This window comes from Megascapheus bottae, chromosome 7, assembly GCF_031878675.1.
Source record: "Megascapheus bottae isolate mThoBot1 chromosome 7, mThoBot2.hap1, whole genome shotgun sequence".
NCBI lineage: Eukaryota > Metazoa > Chordata > Mammalia > Rodentia > Geomyidae > Megascapheus > Megascapheus bottae.
In genome coordinates, this window is record NC_143515.1 from 16,452,402 (window position 1) to 16,465,037 (window position 12,636).

Consider the following 12,636-nt stretch of genomic DNA (forward strand, 5'->3'; position numbering starts at 1 on the left):
CTCTCCATTATACTGGATTTCCGGGGCCTACCGGCAGCAAATTGGGGTTCCTGAAATAGGGGACAGGGACTGGAAAAAATAGAAGAGAGACAAACACATGGGGTCCGGGAAGTCTGCAGCCCAGGTAGAGACTGCAGCCCCGTTTATTTACAACTCAAGGCTTATAGTCCTTCTTCAAACCAGGGAACTGCCAGGTGTTACATCCAGATGGTTAATCAGGGAACTGTTGGGAGTTACATTCATATGGTAAATCTCAGATCTATGAGGCCAAAAAACAGTAAGACAACAAAGCAATTATCTGATGCAAATCAAAGTACAGTTTGATTCCACTCTGGCTCCCAACATATCCCCCGTTTTTATTTTAAAAGAAACACAAGTGCCATTTCTACTCTTTCCAATATGTCTAATTAATCCTGTCTCACTTTCCAAAAATGACTGGTCCCTTCATCTAAAGGGGATTGATGGGCGGAGATTCAGCTTCTCTGACTTCTTCAAGCTGACTCGGGCGTTGTCTCTGTACTTGACCAGGGACCTTAAAAAGCCTAACCTGTTTAACCAAGGGGTTGCAAGGATTAGATATCAGGAACAATACTTTGCTCCAAAGTAGAGATCATATTTAACATTTAACAATTGCACAAGCCATCTTTGGCTACAATAGTGTAGCCTACTTAGCACCCATTTGCAAAGGTTTTTTTTTTATTATTTTCTGGGGAACCTTAACAATTGTCTGCAACCTTAACAATGCTTCAGTTGTCAGATCTAAACAGATTAATAAAGACACAAGCCTCAGATCCACAAACTTTCCTGAATTTGTGGCTGGCGTCAAATAAAAAATTTGCTCAGTTAGAACTTTCAAGTACCCACTATCACAGAAGATTGACAAGTTCCTTCCCAGTTATGAAAGGCATGGGCATTAGTAAGGCACGCTTACAAACTACTCTATGACCTCCTGGCTCTGATTAATATTGAATGGCCAAGCACAAGTGACTCTAGGATCTGACACCATCTCTGCCATCCAAGCAGTGGCTTACTTGCTTTCCTCCCAATAGTGTGTCTTCACACCGGGGTAAACATCCCATTGCATTTCACTTTGTTGGTTGCTGGACTTGAACTCAGGATCTGGCTACTGTCTCTCAGCTCTCCAGCTCAAGGCTAGCACTCTGCCACTTTTAAGTTCCAAACTCAGGGCCTGAGTGCCGCTCCTCAGCTCTGCAGCTCAAGGCTTGCACTCTGCCACTGTGAGTCCCGAGCTTGGTGCGTGAGTGCTGTCCCCCAGCTTTTCACTCTGCTGCTTCGAGCTCCAATGCAACTCTGCCTCAATAGCACTCTGCTGCCCGATTAAACACCACAATCTCACAGGGACTTTGCTTTGCCCGGGCTGGCTCTAAACTGTGGCTTTCAGATCAATGAGTCCTATAAAAGGCCCCTTTCCTCCAATTAGAAGCAACAAGGTGGTCAACTCAGAAATAGTCTCTAAGCAGGATTTTGCCTGGAACCTGGTAAGAGGCAAAGTTACATCTGAATAAGGATTGCCGTCCTTCTCCATGGCCCAGCTGGAAACTGCTATAAAGTATCTTATAAGAGCAATTAAGCAATTAAGCAATTAAGAGCAATTAAGCAATCATTTTGCTAGTCCTAATTTTCCTTTTTTCTCTTTCTTTAAACAAACATTTAAGACAAACTTTACTTTCAAATATTGTTTAGAAACCCATTTCCAGTGTTCTTAGAAACTTCAACTGATACTGGCTTCAACAATTAACACCTTAGCCTTTTTGCAGTTGAAAAACCTTTAAGGGCACAAAGAACTCCTTTTGTCTCCAGGCCCCTAGGGCTCCCCTTTGCCTTTCGAAGAGGCGTTTTTGTTTTGTTTTTAGATTATTACTGCCTAGAACTCCATCAACAGTTTAAATTCAAGTAACAGTTTTTCCCTAATGCAAGAATTACCAACATCTGTGCACCAAAACTGTAAGTCTGGACTTAGTTTCCTTCCTTCCTTTTTTTTTCCACCCAATTGCGAAGTAGTATGAAACCAAATTATAAGGAGATAAGCCTTTAAACATTTATACTATCCACATTTTATCATCAGATTTCCAGTGTCAGTCTGCAAGAAAAGACAGAGAGGCAAAGTTTCTGACATTAGCCAACAAATTTACATTTAAATCTCTAATACACGTCTCCAAACTTTAAAGGTAAGACATCCCTAATTCCCTAATACCTCTGTGCTAAACAGGATTCAATGTTTGCAATGTAAACAGCTGTATGCATACCAGAGTTTTAAAATGCCGATTTCAGGATCTTTAGAAAAATACTTTTTACCGGTTTCTCTTTAACACAATGGAATAATCATTGAGACACTGTAAAACATTCAAACCTAATACTTTTTCTTGAAGTTTTAAGCTTAGATTTCCCAATTGCCTTTGTGTTTCAAGTATAACTTAATCCATTGTTTTATACAGCATGCTGACAATTGAACCTTGAACATGTTCACTCACTCATTCACACACACTCACACTCAAAGATCTGAAAGCGGGCAAAATTAATATCGGCCGTTCGTTTTCCGGAAGTTTGTGTCAAGAGAGCTTTGGCAATTTTACCCTTGCAGGTGAGAACCAGGTTCAAAACAAAACTTTTTGTGGAGCAACTTAGCTGGAATATATTTTTCCAGGGCTTGTTACAACTGCAGACACGCGGGAGCGCCCATACTAGGCCCAGAAAGGTTCAAATAAATAACAAGGATGTGTGCTTGAGTACACACAGAAAATCCAGAAGGGTCCATATTTAGAACTGGTACTAATTTTAAGACAAAACTGGACAAGGAAAAATAGGTAACACGAACAAGACAGAGAAACAGAGACGTTTAAGTAACTTCCAAAGTTCTGATGGCATGCCTGGCCTTAAACTACCAGAGTGACGGAAAGATTTCCATTCCCTGGTAGCTGACAGACGGAGGCCATCCTAACTACACCTACAAAAGGCTCTGAAACAAAATCAGACATTGACATATAACAAGAAACTTGGACTCCAACAGATACACTTAACACAAGAACATGAATCTAGATGAATGTATTCACTAAACAACTATTTTTTGATTCAGACACGTCTTGCTGGTGGGACTCTCAGGCATGCCCTGTTAGCAACAAGAAACTCAGAAGGGGGGTCAAGGCGTCCCTTGACCACCCAGGCCTCTCTTTTAGGCCCACAGTGCACCTTTAAAAAAAATAAAACAAAACAAAACACAGACATGCAGGGGGTCGGCCGATTTCTACTTACCTCCGGAGGCCTCTGCTTTTCACATGAGCATCTTTCACAAAACAAGGTTGTTAAGCAGAGGGATGGTAAAAACAAACTAACAAGAATAATCTGTTCTCTCGATAGCATACAATTTGTAAAAGAACAATTGTCACGTGTTACATTAAATTGTGTAGACTTAATGAATATGTGAAAAGGTCCCGACATAATAGCATAATAGCAAGAGGAGAAACAGCTCATAAAGTTCTTTTGATAGGAGGACCTGGGTAGAACTGGCTCCTGACCAGCCTAGTAGCTGTGAGGAAATTCCAGGAATATTGGTGATTGACACACCGGGGGATCCTATGAATGTGTTGAACAAATGGATCAGGAGCAGTCCTATCAACATGCACAAATAACTCAGGTCCTTCCCATGTCGCAGGATGCACCACTGGAGGGTTGGGGCTGTAGGCCCAGTGAGTCGCTGCTTGGATGGCCACTGTCAGTCTCCACAATCCGAACAAAGCGTTCAGGCAGCCAGCGTGCATCATTTTCTCCTTGTGAAAAACACATATATGCCCTCGACCCCATGTTAGAACGGGATCGGGTCCTTGCCAAGCACCAGTTAGAGGATCCTTCCACTTTACTAAGGCAAAAGCACGCTGCTCTCTTTTGTCCCAGAATCGCAGAGCAGCGGATAAATTATTTAAGTCCAAATTTTAAAAATTTAAAACCAACAAATCATGATTAAGTATATTTACCTTTTAAAGTACTGAGTGGCTAATATAAGGCCCACATATGTAAATGGGGTGTGTTCCTCAACCTTTTCAGCTGCTATGATGAGGCCAAAGAGGCTCAGAATTTGCTGTAGTTGTCGAAAGGCTGTCGTACGACAGTAGGGTCAGAACAAGCCAACAAAACATCATCCATATAATGAACAATATAAACAAAAGAAAATTTTTCGCGGGTGGAATAATGGCTCTAGCTCCAAAACTTTGACATAAAGCTGGGCTATTTGCCATGCCCTGTGGAAGCACAAGCCAAGGATACCATATAATGGGTTCTTTAAAATTAACAGAGGGGACGCTGAAGGCAAAACGCTTACAGTCTTGAGGCACCAGGGGTATAGTATAGAAGCAAACTTTCAAATCTATAATAATTTTATAAGTATCCTTTGGCATTGCCATGGGTGAAGGCAGGCTGGGCTGTATTGTCCCCCTCAGTTCCAAAGTTGCATTTACTTTTTTAGATCTTGTAACAGCCTCTATTTACCTGATTTTTTTCTTTCTAACAAAAATTGGAGAATTCCATGGAGAGTTAGAAGGGGTTACACGCCCCAAATCCAGCTGTTTCTGTGCCAGCTGCTGAGCTGCAATGATTTTTTACCCTAATCCTTGTCTCGGTGGGTGAGACTGGGGTTGGAGTGTCCCTGGCCCGCCCTGAGCTGCTCAGCACAGTGCCCCAGAGGGGAAGAGGCCTTGATCAAGCAGCTTCTTAGTAACTGCAGCACTAGAACTAAACATATACACTGCCATTTTTCCATAAATTAATTGGCAAATGATCCAGGACAAATGGCTGAAAATGACCAGAGTGCCCTTCCTCGTCTCTCCAAGCAAGGATCGCACTGCCCTGCTGTGGGTCAGCTGCACTCCCAATCCCTCGTAGGGAAGTCATAGAGGTTGTTAGGGGCCATTGGGCTGGCCAATGCTCTTTAGATATCACAGACACATCTGCTCTTGTGTGTAATATTCCTTTAAAGGGCTTTTCTTGTATAAATAGAGTCATCTCAGGCCTCTCTTGTTTTATTTATGCTTTGTACCCAATACATATCAGAGGATCCAAATCCTCTCTGTCCACCTGGGGCAGAGGAATTAGCAGTCCCCACGGGAAGTAAAGACACAAGCAGTAGCTGTGCTATTCTCTGTCCCGGTGCGATCGCTATTACATGCCTCTTAGCAGCCTGAGCCAGGTTTAGTTGCGATGTACTTTGCCTCGTTGTAGTGCCTGTTAGGAGGCACTTGTTGCTAGGACATTTAGACACACATAAGGGTTGAGAAGGGGATTGGGGCTGCAAGGCTGCAGCCGAAGGCACTGGGAATAGGGGGTAAGGATTAGATTCGGCCAAGATAGTGGCCGGGGGTCATATCGATTTCCTACTTCTGGGGGGGGGGGAATCTCTGCTCTATCCCTGTCTTAGATAGTAGACGGAGGATTTCTCTTAACTGCTCCTCCACCGTAGCCAGCCGGTCCTCATCATATCTTTCCTTCCTGTTATCCAAACCTGAATTCCTTCTGGGGAGGAGGGATCTCTGCTCTATCCCCGTCTTAGATAGTAGATGGAGGACTTCTCTTAACTTCTCCTCCACCGAAGCCAGCCGGTCCTCATCCTATCTTTCCTTCCCGTTATCCAAACCTGAATTCTTATACTCAATATCTACTGGCTGTTCCCTTCTCCAAATCTCATTTAAACTCTCCCGGGCTGGGGCATAAGCCTCAGCCTCAGGTTTCTCAGAAGGGTTCTTTAATTCAAGATTAAGTTTGGCATTCTCATGTCGAAGACCTAAACATTCATTTACTAAATTCCATAAAGAAATAGCCTCTGCTGGGGTCTTTTCAGGGCCATATACACTATAATAACCTTGAATTCCTTTCCCTATCCTCAGCCAGGTTTCTAAATTTAGGGTTCCCTCCTCTGGAAACCACGGGCACGCCTCCTCGACAAACTGTAGGAAGGAAGCTCTCAAGCTGCCCTTGTTCCACCCGCGTTCCGCTTCAAGTAAGTTCCTTAGGACCGGCACATCTAGCCTGTGGACATCTTCACTCATAATTTTTTACTCCCGACTAGACATTCTCCCACTCTCTCACTGTCTTAATAGTCCTAGGACGCATCACTCACCACAGCGGGGTCCTCCAACTTTGTCCCAGATTTTCAGGGTCCCTGTTCGGGCGCCACTTGCCGGGGCCTACCGGCAGCAAATTGGGGTTCCTGAAATAGGGGACAGGGACTGAAAAAATAGAAGAGAGACAAACACATGGAGTCTGGGAGGTCTGCAGGCCAGGTAAAGACTGCAGCCCCGTTTATTTACGGCACCAGGCTTATATTCCTTCTTCAGATCAGGGAACTGCCAGGTGTTACATCCAGATGGATAATCAGGGAACTGTTGGGGGTTACTTTCATATGGTAAGTCTCTGTTGTACTGGATCAAAGACTAGGATGAAATAAAAGCAGAGTCACTGAAGTTGCATGAGGAAGAATAAAATAGCCCGCTTAGTCAAAAAGTTGTTAGCAGACAGAGCAGTGCTGTAGGATGTTCAACACCAAAATCCAGTATCATTACACTGTAGGAAATCCTCCAAGAAGTAAAAGCAGATACATTGAATTTGCTTGTGGAAGAATAAAAACCACGTTTCCACAGAACCAGTCTTAACAGATACAGCAAAGTCGGTAGAAGCACAGTGTCCATTGTACTGGATCAAAGACTAGGATGAAACAAAGCAGATACACTGAAGTTGCATGAGGAAGTATAAAATACACCGATTATACAAAACAGTTCTTAGGAGATAAAACAATGCCGTGGGAACTTCAACGCAAAAATCCAGTATCCAGTACGCTGGATGAAATCCTCCAAGAATTAAAAGCAGATCCATTGAAGTTGCTTGTGGAAGAATACCATACCCGCTTAGACGAAAATGTTCTTATCAGAGGGAACAATGCTCTAGGATATTCAACACCAAAACCAGTATCCAGTACACTGGATGAAATACTCCAAGGAGGAACAGCAGATACATTGAAGTTGCTTGTGGAAGAATAAAAACCACGTTTACACAGAACGAATCTTAGCAGATAGAGCAATGTTGGTGGAAGTACAGTGTGGACACTCTACTGGATCAAAGACTAGGAGGAAATGAAAGCAGATATACTGAAGTTGCATGTGGAAGTATAAAATACACTGCTTATACAAAAACGTTCTTGGGAGATAAAACAATGCCCTGAGAAGTTCAACGTCAAAATAAACTCTCCATTATACTGGATTTCCGGGGCCTACCGGCAGCAAATTGGGGTTCCTGAAATAGGGGACAGGGACTGGAAAAAATAGAAGAGAGACAAACACATGGGGTCCGGGAAGTCTGCAGCCCAGGTAGAGACTGCAGCCCCGTTTATTTACAACTCAAGGCTTATAGTCCTTCTTCAAACCAGGGAACTGCCAGGTGTTACATCCAGATGGTTAATCAGGGAACTGTTGGGAGTTACATTCATATGGTAAATCTCAGATCTATGAGGCCAAAAAACAGTAAGACAACAAAGCAATTATCTGATGCAAATCAAAGTACAGTTTGATTCCACTCTGGCTCCCAACATATCCCCTGTTTTTATTTTAAAAGAAACACAAGTGCCATTTCTACTCTTTCCAGTATGTCTAATTTATCCTGTCTCACTTTCCAAAAATGACTGGTCCCTTCATCTAAAGGGGATTGATGGGCGGAGATTCAGCTGCTCTGACTTCTTCAAGCTGACTCGGGCGTTGTCTCTGTACTTGACCAGGGACCTTAAAAAGCCTAACCTGTTTAACCAAGGGGTTGCAAGGATTAGATATCAGGAACAATACTTTGCTCCAAACTAGAGATCATATTTAACATTTAACAATTGCACAAGCCATCTTTGGCTACAATAGTGTAGCCTACTTAGCACCCATTTGCAGAGGTTTTTTTTTTTTTTTGATTTTCTGGGGAACCTTAACAATTGTCTGCAACCTTAACAATGCTTCAGTTGTCAGATCTAAACAGATTAATAAAGACACAAGCCTCAGATCCACAAACTTTCCTGAATTTGTGGCTGGCGTCAAATAAAAAATTCGCTCAGTTAGAACTTTCAAGTACCCACTATCACAGAACATTGACAAGTTCCTGCCCAGTTATGAAAGGCATGGGCATTAGTAAGGCACGCTTACAAACTACTCTATGACCTCCTGGCTCTGATTAATATTGAATGGCCAAGCACAAGTGACTCTAGGATCTGACACCATCTCTGACATCCAAGCAGTGGCTTACTTGCTTTCCTCCCAATAGTGTGTCTTCACACCGGGATAAACATCCCATTGCATTTCACTTTGTTGGTTGCTGGACTTGAACTCAGGATCTGGCTACTGTCTCTCAGCTCTCCAGCTCAAGGCTAGCACTCTGCCACTTTTAAGTTCCAAACTCAGGGCCTGAGTGCCACTCCTCAGCTCTGCAGCTCAAGGTTTGCACTCTGCCACTGTGAGTCCCGAGCTTGGTGCGTGAGTGCTGTCCCCCAGCTTTTCACTCTGCTGCTTCGAGCTCCAAAGCAACTCTGCCTCAATAGCACTCTGCTGCCCGATTAAACACCACAATCTCACAGGGACTTTGCTTTGCCCGGGCTGGCTCTAAACTGTGGCTTTCAGATCAATGAGTCCTATAAAAGGCCCCTTTCCTCCAATTAGAAGCAACAAGGTGGTCAACTCAGAAATAGTCTCTAAGCAGGATTTTGCCTGGAACCTGGTAAGAGGCAAAGTTACATCTGAATAAGGATTGCCGTCCTTCTCCATGGCCCAGCTGGAAACTGCTATAAAGTATCTTATAAGAGCAATTAAGCAATTAAGCAATTAAGCAATTAATAGCAATTAAGCAATCATTTTGCTAGTCCTAATTTTCCTTTTTTCTCTTTCTTTAAACAAACATTTAAGACAAACTTTACTTTCAAATATTGTTTAGAAACCCATTTCCAGTGTTCTTAGAAACTTCAACTGATACTGGCTTCAACAATTAACACCTTAGCCTTTTTGCAGTTGAAAAACCTTTAAGGGCACAAAGAACTCCTTTTGTCTCCAGGCCCCTAGGGCTCCCCTTTGCCTTTCGAAGAGGCGTTTTGTTTTGTTTTTAGATTATTACTGCCTAGAACTCCATCAACAGTTTAAACTCAAATAACAGTTTTTCCCTAATGCAAGAATTACCAACATCTGTGCACCAAAACTGTAAGTCTGGACTTAGTTTCCTTCCTTCCTTTTTTTTCCCACCCAATTGCGAAGTAGTATGAAACCAAATCATAAGGAGATAAACCTTTAAACATTTATACTATCCACATTTTATCATCAGATTTCCAGTGTCAGTCTGCAAGAAAAGACAAAGAGGCAAAGTTTCTGACATTAGCCAACAAATTTACATTTAAATCTCTAATACACGTCTCCAAACTTTAAAGGTAAGACATCCCTAATTCCCTAATACCTCTGTGCTAAACAGGATTCAATGTTTGCAATGTAAACAGCTGTGTGCATACCAGAGTTTTAAAATGCCGATTTCAGGATCTTTAGAAAAATACTTTTTACCGGTTTCTCTTTAACACAATGGAATAATCCTTTGAGACATTGTAAAACATTCAAACCTAATACTTTTTCTTGAAGTTTTAAGCTTAGATTTCCCAATTGCCTTTGTGTTTCAAGTATAACTTAATCCATTGTTTTATACAGCATGCTGACAATTGAACCTTGAACATGTGCACTCACTCATTCACACACACTCACACTCAAAGATCTGAAAGCGGGCAAAATTAATATCGGCCGTTCGTTTTCCGGAAGTTTTTGTCAAGAGAGCTTTGGCAATTTTACTCTTGCAGGTGAGAACCAGGTTCAAAACAAAACTTTTTGCAAGGCAACTTAGCTGGAATATATTTTTCCAGGGCTTGTTACAACTGCAGTCATGCGGGAGCGCCCATACTAGGCCCAGAAAGGTTCAAATAAATAACAAGGATGTGTGCTTGAGTACACACAGAAAATCCAGAAGGGTCCATATTTAGAACTGGTACTAATTTTAAGACAAAACTGGACTAGGAAAAATAGGTAACACGAACAAGACAGAGAAACAGAGACGTTTAAGTAACTTCCAAACTTCTGATGGCATGCCTGGCCTTAAACTACCAGAGTGACGGAAAGATTTCCATTCCCTGGTAGCTGACAGACGGAGGCCATCCTAACTACACCTACAAAAGGCTCTGAAACAAAATCAGACATTGACATATAACAAGAAAATTGGACTCCAACAGATACACTTAACACAAGAACATGAATCTAGAAGAATGTATTCACTAAACAACTATTTTTTGATTCAGACACGTCTTGCTGGTGGGACTCTCAGGCATGCCCTGTTAGCAACAAGAGACTCAGAAGGGGGGAGTCAAGGCGTCCCCTGACCACGCAGGCCTCTGTTTTAGGCCCACGGTGCACCTTTAAAAAAAATAAAACAAAACAAAACACAGACATGCAGGGGGTCGGCCGATTTCTACTTACCTCCGGAGGCCTCTGCTTTTCACCTGGGCATCTTTCACAAAACAAGGTTGTTAAGCAGAGGGATGGTAAAAACAAACTAACAAGAATAATCTGTTCTCTCGATAGCATACAATTTGTAAAAGAACAATTGTCACGTGTTACATTAAATTGTGTAGAATTAATGAATATGTGAAAAGGTCCCGACATAATAGCATAATAGCAAGAGGAGAAACAGCTCATAAAGTTCTTTTGATAGGAGGACCTGGGTAGAACTGGCTCCTGACCAGCCTAGTAGCTGTGAGGAAATTCCAGGAATATTGGTGATTGACACACCGGGGGATCCTATGAATGTGTTGAACAAATGGATCAGGAGCAGTCCCATCAACATGCACAAATAACTCAGGTCCTTCCCACGTCGCAGGATGCACCACTGGAGGGTTGGGGCTGTAGGCCCAGTGAGTCGCTGCTTGGATGGCCACTGTCAGTCTCCACAATCCGAACAAAGCGTTCAGGCAGCCAGCGTGCATCATTTTCTCCTTGTGAAAAACACATATATGCCCTCGACCCCATGTTAGAACGGGATCGGGTCCTTGCCAAGCACCAGTTAGAGGATCCTTCCACTTTACTAAGGCAAAAGCACGCTGCTCTCTTTTGTCCCAGAATCGCAGAGCAGCGGATAAATTATTTAAGTCCAAATTTTAAAAATTTAAAACCAACAAAGCATGATTAAGTATATTTACCTTTTAAAGTACTGAATGGCCAAATATGTAAATGGGGTGTGTTCCTCAACCTTTTCAGCTGCTATGATGAGGCCAAAGAGGCTCAGATTTTGCTGTAGTTGTCGAAAGGCTTGTCGTACGACAGTAGGGTCAGAACAAGCCAACAAAACATCATCCATATAATGAACAATATAAACAAAAGAAAATTTTTCGCGGGTGGAATAATGGATCTAGCTCCAAAACTTTGACACAAAGCTGGGCTATTTGCCATGCCCTGTGGAAGCACAAGCCAAGGATACCATATAATGGGTTCTTTAAAATTAACAGAGGGGACGCTGAAGGCAAAACGCTTACAGTCTTGAGGCACCAGGGGTATAGTATAGAAGCAAACTTTCAAATCTATAATAATTTTATAAGTATCCTTTGGCATTGCCATGGGTGATGGCAAGACGGGCTGTATTGTCCCCCTCAGTTCCAAAGTTGCATTTACTTTTTTAGATCTTGTAACAGCCTCTATTTACCTGATTTTTTTTCTTTCTAACAAAAATTGGAGAATTCCATGGAGAGTTAGAAGGGGTTACACGCCCCAAATCCAGCTGTTTCTGTGCCAGCTGCTGAGCTGCAATGATTTTTTTACCCTAATCCTTGTCTCGGTGGGTGAGACTGGGGTTGGAGTGTCCCTGGCCCGCCCTGAGCTGCTCAGCACAGTGCCCCAGAGGGGAAGAGGCCTTGATCAAGCAGCTGCTTAGTAACTGCAGCACTAGAACTAAACATATACACTGCCATTTTTCCATAAATTAATTGGCAAATGATCCAGGACAAATGGCTGAAAATGACCAGAGTGCCCTTCCTCGTCTCTCCAAGCAAGGATCGCACTGCTCTGCTGTGGGTCAGCTGCACTCCCAATCCCTCGTAGGGAAGTCATAGAGGTTGTTAGGGGCCATTGGGCTGGCCAATGCTCTTTAGATATCACAGACACATCTGCTCCTGTGTGTAATATTCCTTTAAAGGGCTTTTCTTGTATAAATAGAGTCATCTCAGGCCTCTCTTGTTTTATTTATGCTTTGTACCCAATACATATCAGAGGATCCAAATCCTCTCTGTCCACCTGGGGCAGAGGAATTAGCAGTCCCCACGGGAAGTAAAGACACAAGCACTAGCTGTGCTATTCTCTGTCCCGGTGCGATCGCTATTACATGCCTCTTAGCAGCCTGAGCCAGGTTTAGTTGCGATGTACTTTGCCTCGTTGTAGTGCCTGTTAGGAGGCACTTGTTGCTAGGACCTTTAGACACACATAAGGGTTGAGAAGGGGATTGGGGCTGCAAGGCTGCAGCCGAAGGCACTGGGAATAGGGGGTAAGGATTAGATTCTGCCAAGATAGTGGCCGGGGGGTCATATCGATTTCCTACTTC